The sequence below is a fragment of the Lemur catta genome, chromosome 1 (genome assembly GCF_020740605.2).
Source record: "Lemur catta isolate mLemCat1 chromosome 1, mLemCat1.pri, whole genome shotgun sequence".
Lineage (NCBI taxonomy): Eukaryota > Metazoa > Chordata > Mammalia > Primates > Lemuridae > Lemur > Lemur catta.
The window spans coordinates 211,477,117-211,497,809 of record NC_059128.1 but is presented as its reverse complement, the minus strand read 5'-3'; the positions used below and the strand labels follow the sequence as shown (position 1 = coordinate 211,497,809).

The 20,693-nt window shown below is 43.2% G+C and overlaps 1 protein-coding gene across 8 annotated transcripts in view; it reads right to left on the bottom strand.

Annotated features, from left to right (window-relative positions):
* The window catches only part of ST6GAL1 (ST6 beta-galactoside alpha-2,6-sialyltransferase 1), a 127,731-nt gene that overhangs the window by 49,204 nt on the left and 57,834 nt on the right, over nucleotides 1-20,693 (bottom strand). For 6 of the 8 annotated variants that reach the window (XM_045539886.1, XM_045539884.1, XM_045539888.1 and 3 more), the window contains one exon: nucleotides 17,765-17,836. The exons of the other annotated variants lie outside the window; for them this stretch is intronic. The gene's annotated coding sequence lies outside the window, so the exon portion shown is untranslated. The remainder of the gene's footprint in view (nucleotides 1-17,764; nucleotides 17,837-20,693) is intronic. 8 annotated transcript variants of the gene reach the window in all.

The following is a 20,693-nucleotide window of genomic DNA, read 5'->3' as shown; positions in this document are numbered from 1 at the left end:
TGGCTGCACCACCAAAAATTTGTTCCTTCTGCCATATAGATATTGCTATAAATGACTGCCCAGACAGGGATGGCATTTTACAGCAAGCGCACACACACACACAGACATGCACACACGCACACACACCTTGCATCTAGGTAGGATCATTTCAGTAGTTATTGGCAAGGAAATGTGAACAAAACTAACATGTGTCACTTCTTAGCCAAAGTGATTAAGAAGTGAGTTTATTTGTAATAGCAGCTAGCAATACCCTACGAGAGCTCTTCAGTAGAAACCTCCTGAACATTCATTTCCACTGGTCTAAGAACATCATGAGAATTTTCAGCTATAGATTTTTCATATCTCCTCATTCCAACATTTCTCTAGTCCAGTGAAATAACAGAAGTGCTTCTTAATTTAGTCAAAGCCAACGGTTCTTAACCTCTTCCACACCAAGAACCTTTTGAATTTTGTTTCCCCCTGACATGATCCCCAAGTTTTGAAAGATGTTGTCAACTAACTTTAACTAAAAATTTGAGTTCATATTTGTTATCAAGGAAGAAAGATATTGCTACCAATGAGATTATGACCAGCATGAAATTGTCATTGCTACCATAATCAGTTGGTAAAAGTTCAGCATGATACAAGGAAATTTAATTTCCTTGACTGTGCAGGTTTGTTGTGGTAAATGTGCTTCTCCCACCTGGCTTTTTGAAGTACTGAAGTGTCTGGTGGGTCTCTGGAGACCCTGAGCAAAGAATTCTAGTTTGTATAGGTTGCCCCAAAACAAGCATTGCTTTTTGATTGCAGCCATACATATAGTTCTTGGTCAGCATACCTCCTAAAAAACAGGTTCTGCCAGTTGGCCAGACACACAGGGTGCTTAGAAAAACTACCCCCAACTGCCCCCAACTAGGCAGAATTAAGACATTCTAAGCTTATCCAGAAGAATCTGGCTTGGAGTATTTGGAAATCAGGAGAACAGCGATGTAAAACCAGAAATTTACTGCACTGCTAGATCCAACAGATACCAGCCTCACTCTACATCTCAACACCCCACACAGGGCAGCAGTTAGATCAGAAAGATGCCTCCTTATGAGACAGAACAGCAGAGCTGTCATGGCCGGGCAGGGTACTGAGGCTGCCTGGAATTCTAACATGCTAAATTGCAAAGAAGGACCAAATAGCAACAAAAAAGAAGGGAAAGATTTCTAGGGAAAGACCAAAGATTTAGAGTTTTCTCTTACATCTCGCTAACAAGGGTGTGATAACCTAAGTACCCCTCTTCGAACCCCAGTGTCTTTACTGAGAACAGTGGTGTCTGCTAACATTGTCTTAAATGCAGTTACCTCCAGGAATTGAGGACTGGGGATTGTGCTAGGAAGTTTTACCAGTCCGGGCAGGAGAAAGTCTGGGCCAGTGTTCCTTGACCATTCCTAAAGGCCAGAATCACTGAAGTGCAACTAGCTCTCCTTAGAGTCACCAAGGTGATGACTGTTTATTTCTTTCATCTTAGCAAACCGATGTCCTTCCTAGGACCAGCCCAAGGCCAAATGCAGCACCACACAAAGAGAAAGGGGAAGGGAATGTAGAGGAGAAAAAGTTTGTTCAAGTCTGTCCTCAGAGCTACAAAGCAGTCCGTGTCCCCCTCCTCTGCCCTCGCACCTCTAGTCCCACGGCCATATAGGCGAGAGGTGTCGGGGAAAGGAACCACTTAGAACATTGTTGCTCTATCTTGCCTGGGCATTAATATCACCTAAGTAGCATTTTTAAAATATAGATGCACAATAGGGGTGGGGAACCTGCGGCCATAAGACCACACACATGTGGCCTTCTAGGTCCTCAAGTGCAGCCTTTTGACTGAATCTAAATTTTACAGAACAAATCCTTTTATTAAAAAGGGTGCAGCAGAGAAAGCTGAAGATCTTTTTTCTTCCTTTGGTACTTATAAAAGAACAATCTTGAAATCAGAAGGTCGCAGGTTCCCCACCCCGGGGTGGACCAATAAGCATCAATGGAGGCCGTAAAGAACGTGAAAGTTCACAAGAGGGTGGCCTTGGGCAGAAGGTAGGGGAGGCCAGGCCTTTCCTGGGAAGGGAGGGACAATGCCAGTTCAGCCTAGGGCAGACATGACTGACAGTTAAAGCACAGTGCAGGCTCAGGCATTTTAAGTCCCCATTAACACAGACTCCTCCACAACCCAGGGAGGCTGCTGCCCAATAATGGCCCAGAGTTACTGAGGAAGTGGCAGAAACTCGGCTTCAATTCAGGTCTCTACAGATTTCAGGTCAAACTATCATCAACTCTGGGCTCCCGGACCCAAAGGGATCTTCATCTGTGGATAAAGCACATCTATTGGTAGGCCAGGGTGAGTCAGAAATACCAGAGAAACCTAACCACCCTTGAGCTGAGGGGGCGTTTCGCCTCTCTCTCCTCCCCAGATCTTGTTTTGCTCACCAGACGGTGAGGCAGCGCCACGGCTGAAGACCAATCTCTTGGGCAAAAAGGGCCACTACACCCTGAGCAATCCCAGACAAGGGCTTGAACTCAACTTCTGCTCTCAGCCCACATCATTCCCTCCTGGAAGGCAGGGGCTGGCTCTCTGGAGGGTTCACATTTTCTTCCCTCCCCACCACACATGAAGAACATTCTATACCTGCACTTTTTTGGTGCTTAATGGAACATGTTGCCCACTGTTGGAACATTTTTCTTTAGGGGCCAGATCTGCAGAGGTCAGCACGCAATGGTTAATCTCAACTCCAAAGATCCGTTACTCACCACTCCCTCCCTTCACCGCGGGGGCCCAGGGCAGACCTAGCACCAGCCTATGTCCCTGGGGGAAGCTTCCCTGACTCCTCACACTCCTGATTTGAACAAACACTCTCTTGCATGCTTGCCCAGGGCTGTGTGTGGGGACCTTATTTTTCCAATCAGACTATGCCCTATGGGGGCAGAGATTATACCCCTTCTCTGTCTCCTTTTCTGCACTGCCAAGCACAGGGTACTCAGTAAGCACTTGATAAATAGAATATCTGACTGGTGCCGACTGCCAGGGCTTGTGATTGAGGGCGGAAGGTGGTTAATTTGTAAATAAGAAAATGGTTTTAGACATGAACCGAAACATCAAGAAACATGAATCACCTACTGGGTGCGTGGCCCTGTGCAGTGGGAGAGGAAGTGAGGAAAGTCACTGTGACTGCTGTCTGGGGGGTTTCCCATGTGCCAGGCACTGTGCTAACCCTGTACACACAACAGTGCACTCAATCCTACCATGGTCCCCTGAGGTTAACACTATGTCATCCTTCCCATTTTGCAGATGAGAAAGCTAAATCTCAAAGAGGTTAAAGGACTTCTTCTAGTAATGGCAGAGCCAGGACTTGAACCCAAAACTGTCTGAATACAAACACTGCACTCTTAATGCTTGTTCTAAAGCGGTCGTCTTGTGTGACCTGTGACTCTCTCAGCCACAGCCATGCCCACCTGACCCCAGAAGCAAAGGACTTCAGTTAATGAGGAAGGCCGCAAGCCCAGAGCACACTTAAGAGTGCTCGACACTTGGCATATTACACCACTGAATCCTCCAACAGCCCTGGATCATTGCTGATATTACAGTTGACCCTAGGCATTTTACAGATTCAACATTTGGGATTTCGACTATTTGAGAACAACCCCAAAGGTCCTAGACATGAAACAGCCTGATTTTGCTCAGGAGCAATTATGATGCTTATGCAATAGAAAGCTGAGGGGAGCCAGTCCCTTAGCATGTAAGAGAGCTCACATCCAGGCTGGGACCCAGGGTTTAGGGGATTCTGTGCCACCATGTATCAGAAAATGATAGAAATAACTGTTTGCTTGTGAACTATAGCTCCCAAAGGGATCAAACTGCTAGCCCATGTTAAGGAAATTTTATATTCAGTAATGAATTTCTTTTAATAGATTTAGAAATCTCTTTATCCCTATTTTATGGAATCAATGGGACAGAAATTATTTAAATTTTCAGTTTTGCTTGATTGTATATACAGTATCAGGGGAAATTATGTGCTCTGCTAGTATGTCTGATTTCCTCATCTGTCAAATGAGAACAAAACACCTCATCTTAGGCTACTGTATACAATAAATGGATCATGTAACAATGAGGATGTTGATTAAAGAATTCTCAAAGATCTCAAAAGAAACCTCTCATGAATGTCAACATTACAATATACAGTTTCAACATTTTATAGATGAAGAAACGGAAGCTGGGAGAGACCGAATGACTCGCCCAGGAATGTCTGGCTATAAAACCAGTGAGCTTCCCTCCCCACAGCCCAACAAGTCATCAAAATCAGTCCAATCATGGAATGTGATTTATGAGGATGGAGGGGGAAGGGCGAAGCCCACAGAAGGGAGAGAGCTGCCCCTGGGCTGCCCACCCTCTCTACACCCCACCCCTACCCAGGTGCTGGCCTGGGGATGGCAGAGCTGGGGCCTTACTTCCACCCAGATCAACCAAGATGCCAGTTACCGTGAGCTCGGAACAGTGAGCCCAGAGGAATTTGTTATCCCTCCTGCCCTCTAGAGGCTACTGGTCTTAAATACCATGAGAAATCAGGGAAACATTTTTTTCATTAATTATTTTGTCTGTTGAACCATCTAGTTATCTCTATGTTCCCAGGGCCCAGGGCAGTGCCTGTGCTCAGCTTCATTTGCCGAATGAGTGAATGTTTTCTCCTTGCAAAGAAGGTGCTCAAGAATTTTAGCCCAAGAGGAAGGGTCCACATCTAGCCAGAGATCAAAGAAGCTTCACGGATGGGTGAGAATTCAGCACCCCCGCCCCCGCCCCCGCCCCCGGAAAAGGCCTGGGGGTGGCAGGGAAGGGACAGAGAGGGGGGCAAGGGCAGGGTCAGCCACAGCAGGTGCACAGAGCTGAGCTGTGTGAGGTGAAGCTGAAAAGGGAGACTCAGCCTCACTGTGCAGCCTTGTGAGAATCAGGTGGAAGAGGCTGGCATCATCAGGTATGTGGCAGAGAGCAGGGAAGAAGCTTCAGGGCAGGGGCGAGGTGAGGAGCCAGTGGGGAGCAGTGCCCTGCGAGTTCCGCAGCAGCAGGGGAGGCAGGCTGCGGCCCACGGCCCCCTCAGCACCCCTTCCCCACTCCCCAAAAAGAAGTGACCTACAAACAAATGAGCACAACTGTTTTTCTGGACACCTACTACTTGCCAGGCACTGTCCCAAGCTCCTGTTTAACCTTCACAACAACCCCACAAGGCAGGTAATTGTTGAACTTATTTCATAAGTGAAGAAGCAGAGGCTAAGAGAGATCATGGAATTTGCCCACAATCACCCCACTGTTAAGAGGCAGAGCCAGGACGTCAACTCAGATGTGAAACGGGGACCACAGGCCAAGAAAACCTAGGTACAGCACCCCCACCTAGCTGAAGAGATGAGAACCAAGACTGAGAAGGGAAGAGGCCCTCCGACAAGGCTTGGTTTGGAAGAGTGGTGCTAAGTTTCATTTGAACCGAGTTTGGAGTCAGACAAATCTAGATTTGGACCCCAGCTTTATTATTCAATCACTGTGCGATTTTAGGCAAATGACACGAATACTTGGTGTCTCAGTTTCCTCATCTGTAATATGTGTGCAAAACCACCTGCCTCACGGGGTTGCTGTGAGGGTTAGAAATAAGGATCATGACATGCCTGGCAAGTGCTTAATGATGGCAGCTGGGAAGCCTGGACCCAGCAGGAAGCAGGGCAGGAGGGCAGGAGGGAGGAGGGACAGGGCCTGGTTTGGCTGCTGTTGGGTGGAGGAGGTCCTCAGTTCTCAGAGGATGAGATAAAATTTCTAGGAGTGTCATGAATCAATATTTGTCTTTGGCTAAACACTGGACCTTGATGTTCATCTCAACAAAACCAGTATTTGACACGTTCAGCGTTAACTATTTTAAACACTGGTCCACAGCAAAGAGAATAGGAATGTGGGACCCTCAAGAGAGCCAGAGGCAAGGGGGTGTCACTGGAAGACTGAACTAATAGAAAAACCTGCAGCCAGGGCACAGATGTGAGGTCCCCTAGCTCTCCAACCAAATCACTGTGTGTCCTCAGAAAAGTCACTGTCCTCTCTGAGTCTCTGTTTTCTCCCGAGAAGAGAGAGTTTAAAAATCCCCATCTCACAGAGTTGTTGGAAAGCACAAGGGAAATAAAAGATGAGAGGAGCTTTTAAACTGCACAGCTGAAATGTTCGTTACTCTAAATTTCTCCAGGACGGTGCTGTTACATCATCACTTCCTTAAAGCCAAAAGGAATAAAGCTTGTAGGTAAAATACCCTTCCATTTTAATGAGGAGAAAGAAATACTTACTGTTTGAGAAACACTGAAGACACTAAAGGTTTCCTCAATTATGAATTGAGTGAGTTATAACTGGTAAAAGAATCATTTCTGTGTGATCATCAAGATGAAAACACATCGTTAAATTCTCACGGAGCTCATACACCTCCGCAAGCTGCTCCCATTTGCACAGAGAGGGGGCTTACCGCCTGAGGGAGGAAAAGCCGGTAGACCCAACTCCCCGCAGTAAAGCCTGCTGACTGTTTTCTCTGGGTTTTTCCTCAATTTAGAAAATAGGCCAAACTCACCCCACCTCCCAGACACGTGCTTAGACCTCTTGCACTGGCACGTGCAGGGAAGAAGACAGGAAATCAGTGAGGTGGTCCCACAGAGAAACCACGCGCAGGCTGGCAGCACCAAGGCCTGGCACCCAATCTTGATTTCAGGAGAAATACTTCGGCGCCCGGTCTGCAGCACCCATGCTCAGCGTGGAGAGTGCTGTAGGGTGTCCTGACCTCACCCACGAGCCTGAGCCCAGATGGCCTACTTGCCTGGTACTCAAATAACCTAAAGGGTGTACAAAATATAATAAATAGAGAAAAAACACTTTCAGTTCTCTCCTGGTCTGTAGGCAGACTGGTTATTTAGAGCCACAGCCCCTGTTTCAGTTTCTGCTGTTCTCACCCTTCTGAAAGGAGTATGTAGCAAGAGCGTGCCCAACTTGGGGCTCTAAGCCTGGGGAAGGGTGAGGAAGAGGAAGACAAGGGGCTAGAGGAGGGGCAGCGAAGTGAAGCAGAGACCCCAGCTTGGCTAGGCTGCCCTGGAGAGATCATGTTCCCGGTCTGAGTCCTGCTCCAGAGAGTAAGGTGAGACACTGTCAAACAAACCCACCTGAAATTCAACCTGCTCCTCTGAGCCAAGTACTGCAAGGTACATTTCCACTGAATCAAATAAATACCATTAGCAATCAGAATTTGTTCCCCCACAACCACTAAATTGCCCAAGATAGAGTTCCTGGCCTGTGATAGCTGCCTCCATGCCCGGCAGGGAATAAAAGATTGCAGAGCAGGGAGGGAGGGGAGAAGGAAAGGTGAAGAGGCAGTGGCCCACACACCAGCTGCAATTCCTGCAGGAGGCCTTGCCTGTGTGGGGGAACCCAGCTCTGGACTCCTTGCTGTCCCTGTGCAGGAGAGGAGGTCCTTTCACATCCTGAGCCTCAGCTCCCCAAGGACAACAAAAGCTACCATTTTCAGATTAAGCCTTGTGCACCGGGGTTTTTCTCTATAAACCTCCATTACCTCATAGCTCAAGGATGGCAATGTGACTGCTCTGTTTCTTCAATGGAAAATCCGAGGGTCAGAAAGACCCAGATTGCACAAAATCAGTAGCTAGTAAGTGGCAGAGCCAGAATTTGAACCCAGAGGATGTCTGTGTCTGTCTCTCATCTTCAAAGCGAAGAATGTGGAGGAGACAATAAATCCCTTTTCTTCCACCCTTCTCCTGCTTCCTCCCTGAAAGGCTGGGAATCAGTGCAGTGACAGGCTGGGAGTTCAACGTCACTGGGAATTAAAGAAATGCACATTAAAATAATAAGATACACTTTCTGCCACCAAATTAATAATAAAAAATTACAATAGAGCAGTAACAGGTTATTTTCATATACCTCATGGAAAAATAACATGGAACATCTATTCTGAAGGGCAATTTGACAAAATGTAGCAAAGTGTTAAAGATCTCCATTCTCTTTTAACCCAGAAATTCCATCTTCAAAAAGGAAATAATCAGAGATGCTGTCAAAGACTTTAGTTTTATCTCAGCCTACTCATAACTGAAAGACTCTCAATTCGCAGCAAAAGAGGAATACTTTAAATGTTATAGAATATCCACATGATGGGATATGATTAAACAATTAAAAATCACATTAATGAAGATTTTTTAAAGTTTTTAATGAAAAACTGCTCACGTAGAAAACTATAGAAAGCAGTATAATGAACCACCATGCACTCACTCCCAGCATTAACAATTATCAATTTACAGCCAATCTTGTTTTATGGATACCCACCCACCCTGAGTACTCTAAAAAAAACCCAAGCACTGTATCATTGAAACTATAAATATGTCAACATGTCTCTTTCTAAAGGTATAATCATAGTGCCATTATCAAGCTAAAATTTAAGATTTTTTTAACAAAGTAAGAAAATGCCCACAATATAATGGGAATTGATAAAGAATATTATAAAACTGTATACCGTATAATCTTAGTTGAAAGAAAAAAGGAAGGAAGAAGAGTGAGAGCGAGAGGGAGAGAAAAAGAATGAAAGAAATCAAGAAATAAAGAGAGATGGTATTCACAGAGAAAAATGACTTCAAGGAAATATATCCAAAATATTACCAGTGGTCTGTAGTTACCCCTGTGTTATAAGATTAGAGGTGAGTTTTGTTTGCTTTTGTGTTTGTGTGTGTATATTTATCAAGGGGAATATATTAGAAATTTATAATTTATCTTGCTCTTCTTTTATTTCTCAAGTTAAAACTTTTCCTCTGTTATAGCTTCTTTTCAAGCTGAAAAACTTCCTTTCACATTTCTTTAAGAGGTGCTTTGCTGGAAACAAAGTCTTTTGGTTTTCTTTCACCTGGAAATATCTTTACTTTGCCTTCACTCCTAAAGAATATTTTTCCTGCATTTAAAATTCTGGGTTAACAGTTGGGTGTTCCCCCCCACCCCTCAGCATTTTAAAGCTGTTGCCCCACTGTCTTTGGCCTCCACAGTTTTGCAGTCGCTAGAATAGGTTCCCCCTAAATACCATGTGTCATTTTTCCAAGGATGCTCTTGATTTCTTTTATTCTTAATTTTCAGAAGTTTGATTATGAAATGGCTGAGTAGTTGTCATCATGTTTATCCTGTCTGAGATTACAAAGATTCTTCAATTTGTAAATTTATGTCTTTCTCTAAATTTGGAACATTATCAACCATTCTTTTTTCAAATATTTTTTCTACATCAATATCTTTCTTTACACCTTCTAGGATGGGACTCCAATTAACATGAATTTTCAATTTTTTGATATTGTTCCACAGTATCCTGTGATATTGTTCATTCATTTTTCCCAATATTTTTTCTATTTCATAATGTACATTACATAGTGTATAATTTCTATTGATCTACCTTCAAGTTCACTTACTCTTTTCTCTGCCATCTTTATTCTGCCATTGAGCCCATGTCATCTTTTCAGTTCTAAAATTTCTATCTAATTATTTTTCACAGTTTCTGTTTCTCTGCTGAGAACTTCTGTCTTTCCACTAATTTCAATAACAGAGAATAATTATAATAGCTACTTTGAATCTTTGTCTGATAATTTCACCATCTGAGTCATCTCAGGGTTAGCACCTGTTGATTGTTTTTTCCCTTGAGTACTGTTTGTATTTTCCTGACTGTTTTTATCTTGAGTAAATTTAAATTGTATCCTGGACTTTTGAATATTATGTTGTAAGACTTTGGCTCCTGTTAAAGTCCTTGGAAAAATATTGATTTTTTGTTTATTTGTTTTACCCGGCAATTAACCCACTTAATTTCAGACTAAAAGTTCTATCTCACCTTTTATGAGCATTAGCTCTGCTATCAGATCAGTTTCCAAAGCCTTTGCTGTGCCATTGAGATCTGCCTGTCACATGCTCCACTCAAGGGTTTGTCTGGGATTTGAGGAGCGGTCAAATATCAAAACCTCTGCGGTGCTTCTGTGGGTCTGTCCATGCATACACTCCCTGTAGTATGTAGTGTGCCCAGATTTAGGTCAGTCCATACACAGAATTAGTGGCTCCCCTTTTCCAGCTCTCTACCTTCAGGAATTTCCTCATACTCTCTGGCTTCCAGTGGCTTTTTGCTTCCTATTTTCTCTGGCTGGAAATATAGAATTATCTCAGAGTCTCAGCTTCCCACATTATCATGCAATTCCATGGGACAACAGCCATTATGGGTCATTGTTCAAGTATTGAGTCAACTACCCTATTTGTCTGCTATTACTTTTCAGAGTTCTCGTGTGGTTGCTTTTTGCATTATATCCAGTTTTTAGTTGTAAACACTGGTAGAGAGAGATTGTATCTGGATTACTTCATCTTGACTGGTACTGCCAACACTTCCTTCTCAGCAATTTTTATTTTTCAAAATGTCACTCATGTCTCAAAGCTCCACTTTCTTTTTTTTTTTTTGAGACAGAGTCTCACTCTGTTGCCCGGGCTAGAGTGCCATGGCGTCAGCCTAGCTCAGAGCAACCTCAAACTCCCGGGCTCAAGGGATCCTCCTGCCTTAGCCTCCCAAGTAGCTGGGACTGCAGGCATGCACCACCATGCCCGGCTAATTTTTCTATATCTATTTTTAGCTGTCCATATAATTTCTTTCTATTTTTAGTAGGTACGGGGTCTCGTCTTGCTCAGGCTGATCTTGAACTCCTGAGCTCAAACAATTCGCCTGCCTCAGCCTCCCAGAGTGCTAGGATTACAGGTGTGAGCCACCACCCCTGGCCTCAAAGCTCCACTTTCAAAAATACCACTTCTGGCTGGGCGTGGTGGCTCACGCCTGTAATCCTAGCACTCTGGGAGGCTGAGGCGGGCGGATTGTTTGAGCTCAGAAGTTCGAGACCAGCCTGAGCAAGAGCAAGACCTCGTCTCTACTAAAAATAGAAAGAAATTATATGGACAGCTAAAAATATATATAGAAAAAATTAGCCGGGCATGGTGGCACATGCCTGTAGTCCCAGCTACTTCGGAGGCTGAGGCAGGAGGATTGCTTGAGCCCAGGAGTTTGAGGTTGCTGTGAGCTAGGCTAACGCCACGGCACTCACTCTAGCCCGGGCAACAGAGTGAGACTCTGTCTCAAAAAAAAAAAAAAATACCACTTCCTTCCAAGAAGTCATCCTTTTTCTCCCAGCTAGAAAATTTTCCACACCCTCTGATTAGGGAAGATTTGGATTTGGGAATATGGAGAATCAATCTTAAAGACAAATCTTTTCATGACTATCTTTGTTCAAACATCTGAATTCAAGGACATGACTGGAATGAAATCAAACTTAATCAGGATGCACAATGGTGCTTAAGAGAATAGACTTTAGAGTCAGATTGCCAAAATCCCAGCTCTAATTGCTAGATTTGTGACTTATAAGTCACTCACATCCATGTATCTCAGTTTTCTCACCTATGAAATGGAAAGAATAATAACAATACTTACCACATAGAATTGTTAAGATTAAAGGAGTTAATATTGTTAAACATCTAGAGAAACACTACACTGTAGGTGGTTATTATCAATTTCTCACGGATTATCATAGCTTTATTCTGCAGAAGAGGGAACACTGTGGAGGGAAAAGGTGAAACCAGCAAACAGGAAATTGGCTCTATTTCCCCTTCTTCCTATGCCCTGAGAGTGACTGTAATGTTAGTTTTGATAAACACTCGCAAAAGCCCAATTTGTGTGCCTGTGTGGATCTTCTGAGAAGCCATGTGACAAAGGGGGAGGAAAAGTGTATGAAGTGGGTTAGGAGATCTGCCTTCCAGACTGGTTCTCCTTTGGGTCTGGGTTTCCTGTTCTCAATCATGATCTCACGGGTAGACTGGTCTACCTCCACAGAGCTGACAGAGCAACCTCTATAAAAGGCAAACAGAACTGGGTCATGTTTCAGTTTACCCTCCAATGGCTCTCTGAAGCACAATAAAATCTAAATTCCTTAGACTGTCCCATAACACCTGTTGTACTTTTTGCTGCTGCTGCTGCTCCTGCTGCTACTATGTATAACCTCATCTCCTGCTGCTCCCCAGCAGCCCTCAGATTCCAGCCATACTGAACTAAGGTTGGCCTGTCCCACCTCCCCATTTCCCACCTGTACCACTTCCTTCATCCCTGAGCTTGAATATCTCTCCCTCTGTCTAGTCAAAGATGCATATCCCTCCTCTTCCATGCAAACCACATAAGGACTTCTGTGAGGCTTTCCCAGACCCTCCAGGACCCTATCGGTCAGTGGGTCCCTCCCTCACTGTGCTCTCCCGCCCCTCTGTTCATACCCTAGTAGCACACTCTGGTGGACAGTAATCACTTACTGTACGGGACTCTCTCTCCCTCACTACACCAGTGTTTTACAAAATATGTATTATTTTACGTTAGTGGGTCTCAAAAACAATTTAGAGCACAATGACAAGTTAGAGCTTCTAAAAATTAGAATAAACCAGATTTTAAAATATCAGAATTCATTGTTTATAATAAGGGCAAGTAGTGTTTCATGAATCCTTTGTCCCAAATAGGTAATTAGAAAGATGGATATAAATGGATAACAGATAATGAACCCCATGGACCCATGACCCTGACTCAGTAATTACCAACTCATGGTCAATCTTATTTTGTTTACACTCCCACCTACTCTTATAGCCCTAGACTATTTTGAAACAAATCCTGAACATCATGTCATTTCATTTATAAATATTTCAATATGTATTTCTTAAAAAATAGGGACTTAAAAAAAGTAACAATGTCATAAAATATATTTATTGTTGGTAGTAGTCAAAAAAGTTTGTAAGACTTACAAGCTCCCTGGGAGAGAAGCCACTTCATTTATTTCTGCATCTCAGGGCCTGGCACTCACCAAAGTGCTGAATAATGAAAGGAAGAAGAGTAAGAAAGAGAAAGAATACAAGTAGAAAGGTTGTAAAAGGGAGAGTAAAGAAAGATGGTTTGTTCCCTTTTAGCTTTGAATCATCTTGAAAGTGCTTTTGGTGAATTTCTCAAAGAGAAAGAAAATACTCACTAATTGAAATTCTTCATCCTTAATTAATTCCTGAATAATTAAGGTTTCCGTATCTGTTGTTTTCCCTCTGGGATGTCGCATATGACTGTGCAAGCTGTTCACTGGCCAAAAGGGCCCCTTTCCCTAATAGACACAAAGTGCTATGTGGCTGACAGTGACCCTCTTTCCCTCCCCGCTCTAGTGTCTTACAATAGTTACCTTGGTCCACTTTTCTTTCTCTGTTGTATTATTCTCTTCCTCCTACAGTCTACAGAGGTCACAGGTAGGAGATTCTCCATAAAGCTGGGTCCCGTGATGTGTGTTCTCGGTACAAGTCATAAAATTCATCTCTAATAGAATGACTTTGGTATCAGAGGCAGGTGCTCTCGCTTAGGACAAGTCCTGGGTTCTGGGACTGGCTCTAACACTTGCTAGTCATAAGACTTTTAGATGATATCCCTGAAGCCAAATTTCCTCATATGAAAGTAGGAATAATAATAGCTCCTCTGTCTCTTTCTGAGAGCTCTTACAAGGACCAAAGGAAGAAATGCTTTGGCAATGATAAGGTAGCATGCAGATATAGAGGATATTTTAGTAATGATTTATGGTTATATCCAGAATGGTAGTTCCTACACTTCACTGCTGTCTGATGAATCGGTAATTATCCCCAAAATTCTGCATTACAATTCTTTAAAAGTGCAAGTTCACAAATAATTGGAAAACATGTATTCATATACTATTTGCAACAGCAAAACATCAAATGCCAAGAAGCAAATTTAATTAAAGAGAGGCAAGAATTTTTTTTTACTGAAAACTATAAAACATTACTGAGAGAATAAAAGAAGACCTAAATAAATGGGGGTATATACCATGTTTATGAAGTTAAAGTTCAATTTTGTCAAAATGTCAATAGTCTCCCAAATTGTAATGGTTAATCTTATGTGTCAACTTGACTATGCCAAAGGGTGTCCAGATAGTTGGCCAAACATTATTATGGATGTGTCTATGAGGGTGTTTTAATAAGTTTAACACTTAAATCAGTAGACCTAGTAGAGCAGACTGCCCTCCCTAATGTGAGTTGGGGCTTATTCAATCAGGTGAAGGCCTAAATAGGGCAAAAAACCCAACCCTCCCACAAATAAAAGGAAATAAGAGGGAACTCCTCCTGTCTGACTGCCTTGAATTGGGGCATTGGGTTTTTTCCTGCCTTTGAAATCAAACTGAAACATTCTCTCTTCCCCTGGGCCTTAAGCCTGCTGGCATTTGGACTAGAACTACCCCATCAGCTCTCTTGATTCTTAGGCCTTCAAACTCAGACTGGAACTGTATCATCAGTTCTCCTGAGGCTCCAACTTGCTAACTGCGATTTTGGGACTTGTCAGCTTCTATAACTACATGAGTCAATTCTTTATGTTTATGTGTGTGTGTGTATGTGTGTGTACATGCTATTTATTCTACTTCTCTGAAGAATCTTTTTTTTTTTTGAAAGCCCAAAACCTCAGAAGATTCTCTGAAGAATCTTGACTAATACTTTGATCTTTAGATTCAATGTCCTCTCAATCAAAATCTCCAGTAGCTATTTTTTAAAAATTAACAAGTTGACTCTATAATTTACAAGGAAATACAAAGGACTTAGAATAGCAAAAGCAATATTAAAAGAAAAGAATACAGTTAAATGACTTACCTTACCAGACTTCTAAAACCAAGGTAATCGAGACAATGTGTTATCAGTATAAGCACAAATAGAGCAATGAAAGAGAACAGAATCCAGAAAGAGGCCCACACATGTACAGTCGCTTAAATTTTAACAGTGATACCAATGCAATTCGGTGAGGGGAAAAGAGTCTTTTTAACAAATGGTTCTGGACTGTCTGGATATCTTGACCTCTATCTCACTCTACCTATAAAAGTACTTTAAAATGGATCCTAGATCTATATACAAAAATTCAAACTATAGCTTCTGGAAGAAAACATAAAATATCTTCATGAAGTTGGCATATGCAAAAATTTCTTAGTCAGGACACAGAAGGCACTAACAATAAAAGTGGGAAAATGGATAAGTAGAACTTCATCACAATTAAAGTGTAAGTTATTTGAAAGCAATTGTGAAAATCAATTTTGGTTTTTAATGTGAGACAGACTGAAGATCCAGGTCTGTAAACAACTGTCTCAAAATAAATACACGTATTCCACGACTTTTCAGGGCCTCACACACAAGGACAGCAGCCTCATATTTCACCAACATGGTAGGCCAAGGCTAGGGACATTTAAGAGAACAAGATAAGGTCTTTGTCACAGGGAGATCAGAGTATCACTAGGAGATAAGACTCACTCAGAACACACGGGGCTGACAAACTATATGATTCTGACCTGTAATCCAAAAGTTAGGCCAGGGAGAAGGCAGGCAAGAGTGGGATCGATATGCTGAGGATACGAAACAGAAGGGAATTCACAAAGCAACTGTTTTAACTCTCCCCACCCCACTTTCATAGATGAAAAAACTAAGGGCCACTGCCATAGACTAGGGCTCATCCCTGTGTCACAGCCAAAGTGGAATCCAGACTTCTTGGCTTCCTTTCAAATTCTGCTTCCAGCACTGAGTCATGCTCCTGGCTTCCATATCTGGCCAGGCTTCATGGAAGATTCTGGGGACTCACTTTGGTCCTGAAGAGGAGAGTACTTGAGGTAATACATGTGAAACTCCTCTACATCGTCCTGTATACAACAAGTGCTAAGTAAAGAATACTATTCTTAGGTTAGATTGGATCCCCCAAGTGAGCAGTGACAAGGCAGAAGGCCCCAAAGCCCACATTTGAATAGTGAAGCTCATTTCATACCAAGATTAGTCCCACACATGCTTAGCACCCCACTCCAGCAGGTGCTGCCCTCCAAGGAAAACCAGCGGGGGCCTGGCCCTTCTCTAACCCTCAGGGCATGAGGGTTGAAGAAGGAAATTCATCCTTTCTGCTGATATGCCCAGAGTCCAAATTTCACCCAGAAAACAGGAACAGACACATCACAGAACTTTCTTCATCCTAAATCCTAGGCGAGGGTAACTGGCACGGATGGGGGTTGGCAAGATACTGATGGAGAGAAGCAGCTTAGGGGTCAGAAGGAGGCGGGATGAACTAACGCCTCACAGGGTGCAAGGCCATGTAAACACTGGAAAGTCCTGGGCATTTTCCAGACGTGATTAGCACATTCACTTTTCCTCAGCCCGAGAAGGGCACTGCACTTCCCCTTGCCTCGATTTGCAAACCCACCTGTCACTATTACACACACACTTCTGGCATCACAAGCAGATTTTTGTGGGTTCATTCATTTAGCCACAAACGCTCATTACCTGGGGCCCGACCTGGACACCTCAGCACTGCATACGTGTCTCTGCCTCCAGAGGGAGACAGGTGGGGAAGAGGAAGCTACGGCTGCAGAGGGGTACCAGGAGGCAGCCCGGCACCCAGCCTGGATGGCCCAGGGAGGCCGTCTGGGGGGAGACACCTCTCAGCTAGGACATGAAGAGGAGGAGGAGGTGGACAGACAGGAACGGGGTGAGCTGTGCCGTTTCTTTCCATTTCTACAAAATGTATTTCTCGCCTTATCATTTAGACAACGTTGGTCTGTGTTGCTGAACATACAGAACACTTGACACCTTCAGTAGACCTGACAGTTTCTTTTGACAGCAGGTGTGGGGGAAAGTCACTAAATTAATATGTATATGAAGTATCGCCCCCTCTACGTGAAATTATACATTCACTAACCTCAAAAACAAGATTATGTTAAAAGGTTGAGACACAGGAAAATGTTGATTCACCTCTCATTTGTTTCAAGGTGGCCCCAAACCTACAATGTGGACTTAAAAATTAGCATAACAACAAATATGGTCAAAATCTAAGAGCTAATTACAACAGAACTGCAGCTTAGAACAATGTATGGGAACAAAGGTCACTCTCGTAGAGTAGGAAATAAAACTAAAAAAACAATGTTTTTCTTTTCATTACATTTATGGAGATACGCAAGGCACTGTGCAAAATGCTCTCTATGCATTATCTCACTTAAACCCCCTAACGCCTCCCAGAACAAGTGCTATCATCCCATTTTACACATGAGGAAGCCAAAGTCCAGAAAGGTAAGTAACTTGTCCAGAGTAGTGCTCTAGAAAGTGCTTGAAGTAAGATTTGAACCCACATTTACAACATTTACTGAGTACTAATTATGTACCAGGCAACGTTCTTAGGGATTTTCAATGTTATAGGGAGACACTACTGTCATCCCATTTTAGATAAAGAAATATTAAATAATTTTCCCAAAGTCACACATCTCTCTGACTTCAAAGCCCATGACAGATCCATGTGCAGCTGAAGGTATGGAAGGAAGCATGGAGGTCAGCCCTGTCTGCAGGCTGTGTACAGTTCGGAACAGAGTTCCATCCTGCTTTTGTGCCACTGTGCAAGGTGGAGGCTGAACTTAGCAAAGCACGTGGCCAGCTTGAAGACTGTGGGTCTCTGGGTTTGTTTTTCACCATTAGTCTGCAAAGAAAAACTGTTTAACCAACTTTCCTCTGAGGAAGGTGCCCGTCTGCCAAATGTGGCCCCCCCCCCCGTCACCCTGGTCAGCTACCTAAGTGTTGTTCTTAGAAGCATGTGGGGAAGTACACACAAACGGTTGACAGATTTTTATCCCAGGTAGATTTAGCAAAACTTTGAATACATTTTCATACCCAGTGCTGGTGATTTGTGGCAAAACCGGTGTGCTCATTTGTCCCTCGCGGCTAGGAAAACGGAAGCGAGACCTCGAGAGAACAGAAGTAATCCCTCAGAACAGCCAACACATTTTAAAATGTTTATAGCTTTCTAGCCAAGAAATTCAAAGGCTGGGGTATTTATTATAAAGCTTTAGTTCAAAAATAGAAAAGAAACATACGCATGTGTCTGCATGTTGTATCATCAAATATGTTGAGAAATTTTGAAACAACCTAAAAATCCAGCCATAGGATAAAGCAAATTATGACACAGAATTCCATGATATCCTATGAAGCCATTAACTACACGTACTTTAAAGATGGAAAAAATGTTTGTGACAAGGGACAAAACAAAATGAACTTTTCATCACTAAAATTGTAATTATGTTAAAAATTTGCTCTGCAAATAGACAGTGATTACAAGGGACTATTATAAGCAAACAGTAACATGTCAGCATGCCGGATTTGAAAAGTTTACCTTGACTGTTGTTGTAATGTTTGTGAATAAAACAAGGAAAACAAACTTAGAACCAAGCTGGTTGCCCACAGCGCAAGCACATGGTGCTCCCAATCTTCCTCCTCCATTACAGTACAGCAGTCTTTCTCAGAAGGGATAAATCAGGGCCTACTCCATAGGCTCTCTTGCCGTAGCAAAGGGGACAGAAGACACATTTATTCAGTGCCAGCAACCGCCTGGCCCTGGCATAGCTGAGCTCTTTCTATGCATTATATAACCTTGAATGTCACACAACTTCTAAGTTCCCATGTCCTTTAAGAGAGGCTCACTGCCTAGTGAAAGGACTCTCTTAACTTTGGCACATGCATTGGAAGACAATGGTTCCCTTTACTTCCTGAGGATCTGCCAACTACCTCCTCAGGAGCAAGTTAAACAATGGTTTGGAAATTAGCTACACCTGCTTTGCCCCTGGGCCCCTTCCTGGAGGGTTGGCAGTCTGCCAGAGTGGGAAGAGGAGGGATAGACCTGGGTCAGAATCCAGCTTTGTGACCCCAGGCAAGTTACCTAACCTCTCTGGGCTTCATTTCCTCAGCAATTAGGCAGCACTATTAACTTTGAAATGTGTGAAATATATGTAAAATGCTTAAAACTGTGCTGTGCACAATGCAATAGCCACTAGTCACATGTGGCTAGTTCAAATTGAGATGCTCTGTAAGTGTAAAAATTCATACAGGAATTCAAAGATTTCATACGGAAAAAGGAATATAGAAAGTCTCATTAATAATTTTTTATATTCACTATATGATAAAGTAACAATATTTTGAATATATTGGTCAAATAAAATACAGGTGACCCTTGAACAACACAGGTTTGAACCGTGTGGGTCCACTTATATGCCGATTTTTTCTGTAAAAGTTACACCGAATGTGCCTGCCTCTCTCCCTACCCTTCCACCTCTCCCCAGCCTCTTGGGCCTCTGCCACCCATGAGACAGCAAGACCAACCTCTCCTCTTCCTCCTCCTCCTCAGCCTATGCAACCTGAAGATGATGAGGATGAAGACCTTTATAATGATCCACTTCCAGTTAATGAATAATAAATATATTTCTTCTTCCTTATGATTTTCTTAATAGCATTTTCTTTTCTCTAGCTTACTTTATTGTGATAATATGATATATAATACATATAACATACACAACGTGTCAACTGGCTGTTTATGTTATCAGTGAGGCTCTGGTCAGCAGTAGGCTATCAGTATTAAATTTGGGGGGAGTCAAAATTATATGTGGATTTTCAACTGTGTGGGGAGTCAGCATCCCTAATCCCTGTGTTGTTCAAGGGTACAACTGTATATTATTAAAATTAATTTCATCCATTTCTTTTTACTTTTTAATGTGGCTATTACAAATTTGAAAATTACGTATGCAGCCCCCATTTGTGGCTTGCTTTCTAGTTCCATCAGACAGCGCTGGCTTAAAACATAGTAACTGCTCAATCCTAGTTCTTTCTCTCTTTCTTCTTCCATTCACTGGCCACGTACATTGTTCAGCATCGTCAGCACTGCCTAAAGTCCTTAATCTTTAGACTGGGGGAGTCCCTTCTCCTTACCATCCTGAGACAGATGACAGAGCAGAATGGAAACAGACCTAGAAGACTGGGCTCCAGCCCTAGTCCTGCCATTACTAACTGGGTGACCTTTCCACTCCTCTGAGCTGAAACAGGGGGTGATGATACCCTGGTCATCACATAAGAGAACGCATGGGACAGTGCCTGATAAACAGGATCAGGATAAAGGAGTGCAATTTGCACAGTGAGGAAGTTGGGCAGTCTGCCTGCCTCCTCTGATATTCTGTGCCTTCCATTTTACACTGTTATTTAACTATTTTCCATGTCTCCTGTTTCTGAAGACAAGTTTCCCCAAGAATATGCCTCCTCCTCCCCACCGCACTGCCCAATAGAACCAAAGCCCAGTGCTGCAGGCAGAACCCCTCAAACTACCACAAAGACCGAGCTGCCATTCAAGGCAGACATGAGCAGCTCGAAGCAGAGATGGCCTTGCAAACAAAGTGACGATGCAATGTGGAAAGTGCGTCTGGTGGAGGAATCAAGTGTATCAGGGACCAAGCAGAGAGGGGGAAAGGGCTGGGGGACACACGTGAAATGGCCAACAGGAAGGACTCTAGTGTGCAGACATTTGCAAAACAGGAGGGTGGAACAGTAGGAGCTAGCATGGAATTCTATAGCACTTAGTGCAAAGTAAACATCAGCATATGCTGCACAGTGCCACCTGCAATAGCAATGCTGTGGCAAGAAGTCCCTGGTTGGCAGGCCCTTCCTACAGATGGACACCATCACCTTCCCGCCCTCGCCACTCCAGGTTCCCCATCTCACTCATGGTCCACTTAGAGAGGTGTGCAGTGAGCTCTTAGAAACTTAAGTACCACCTGTGGCA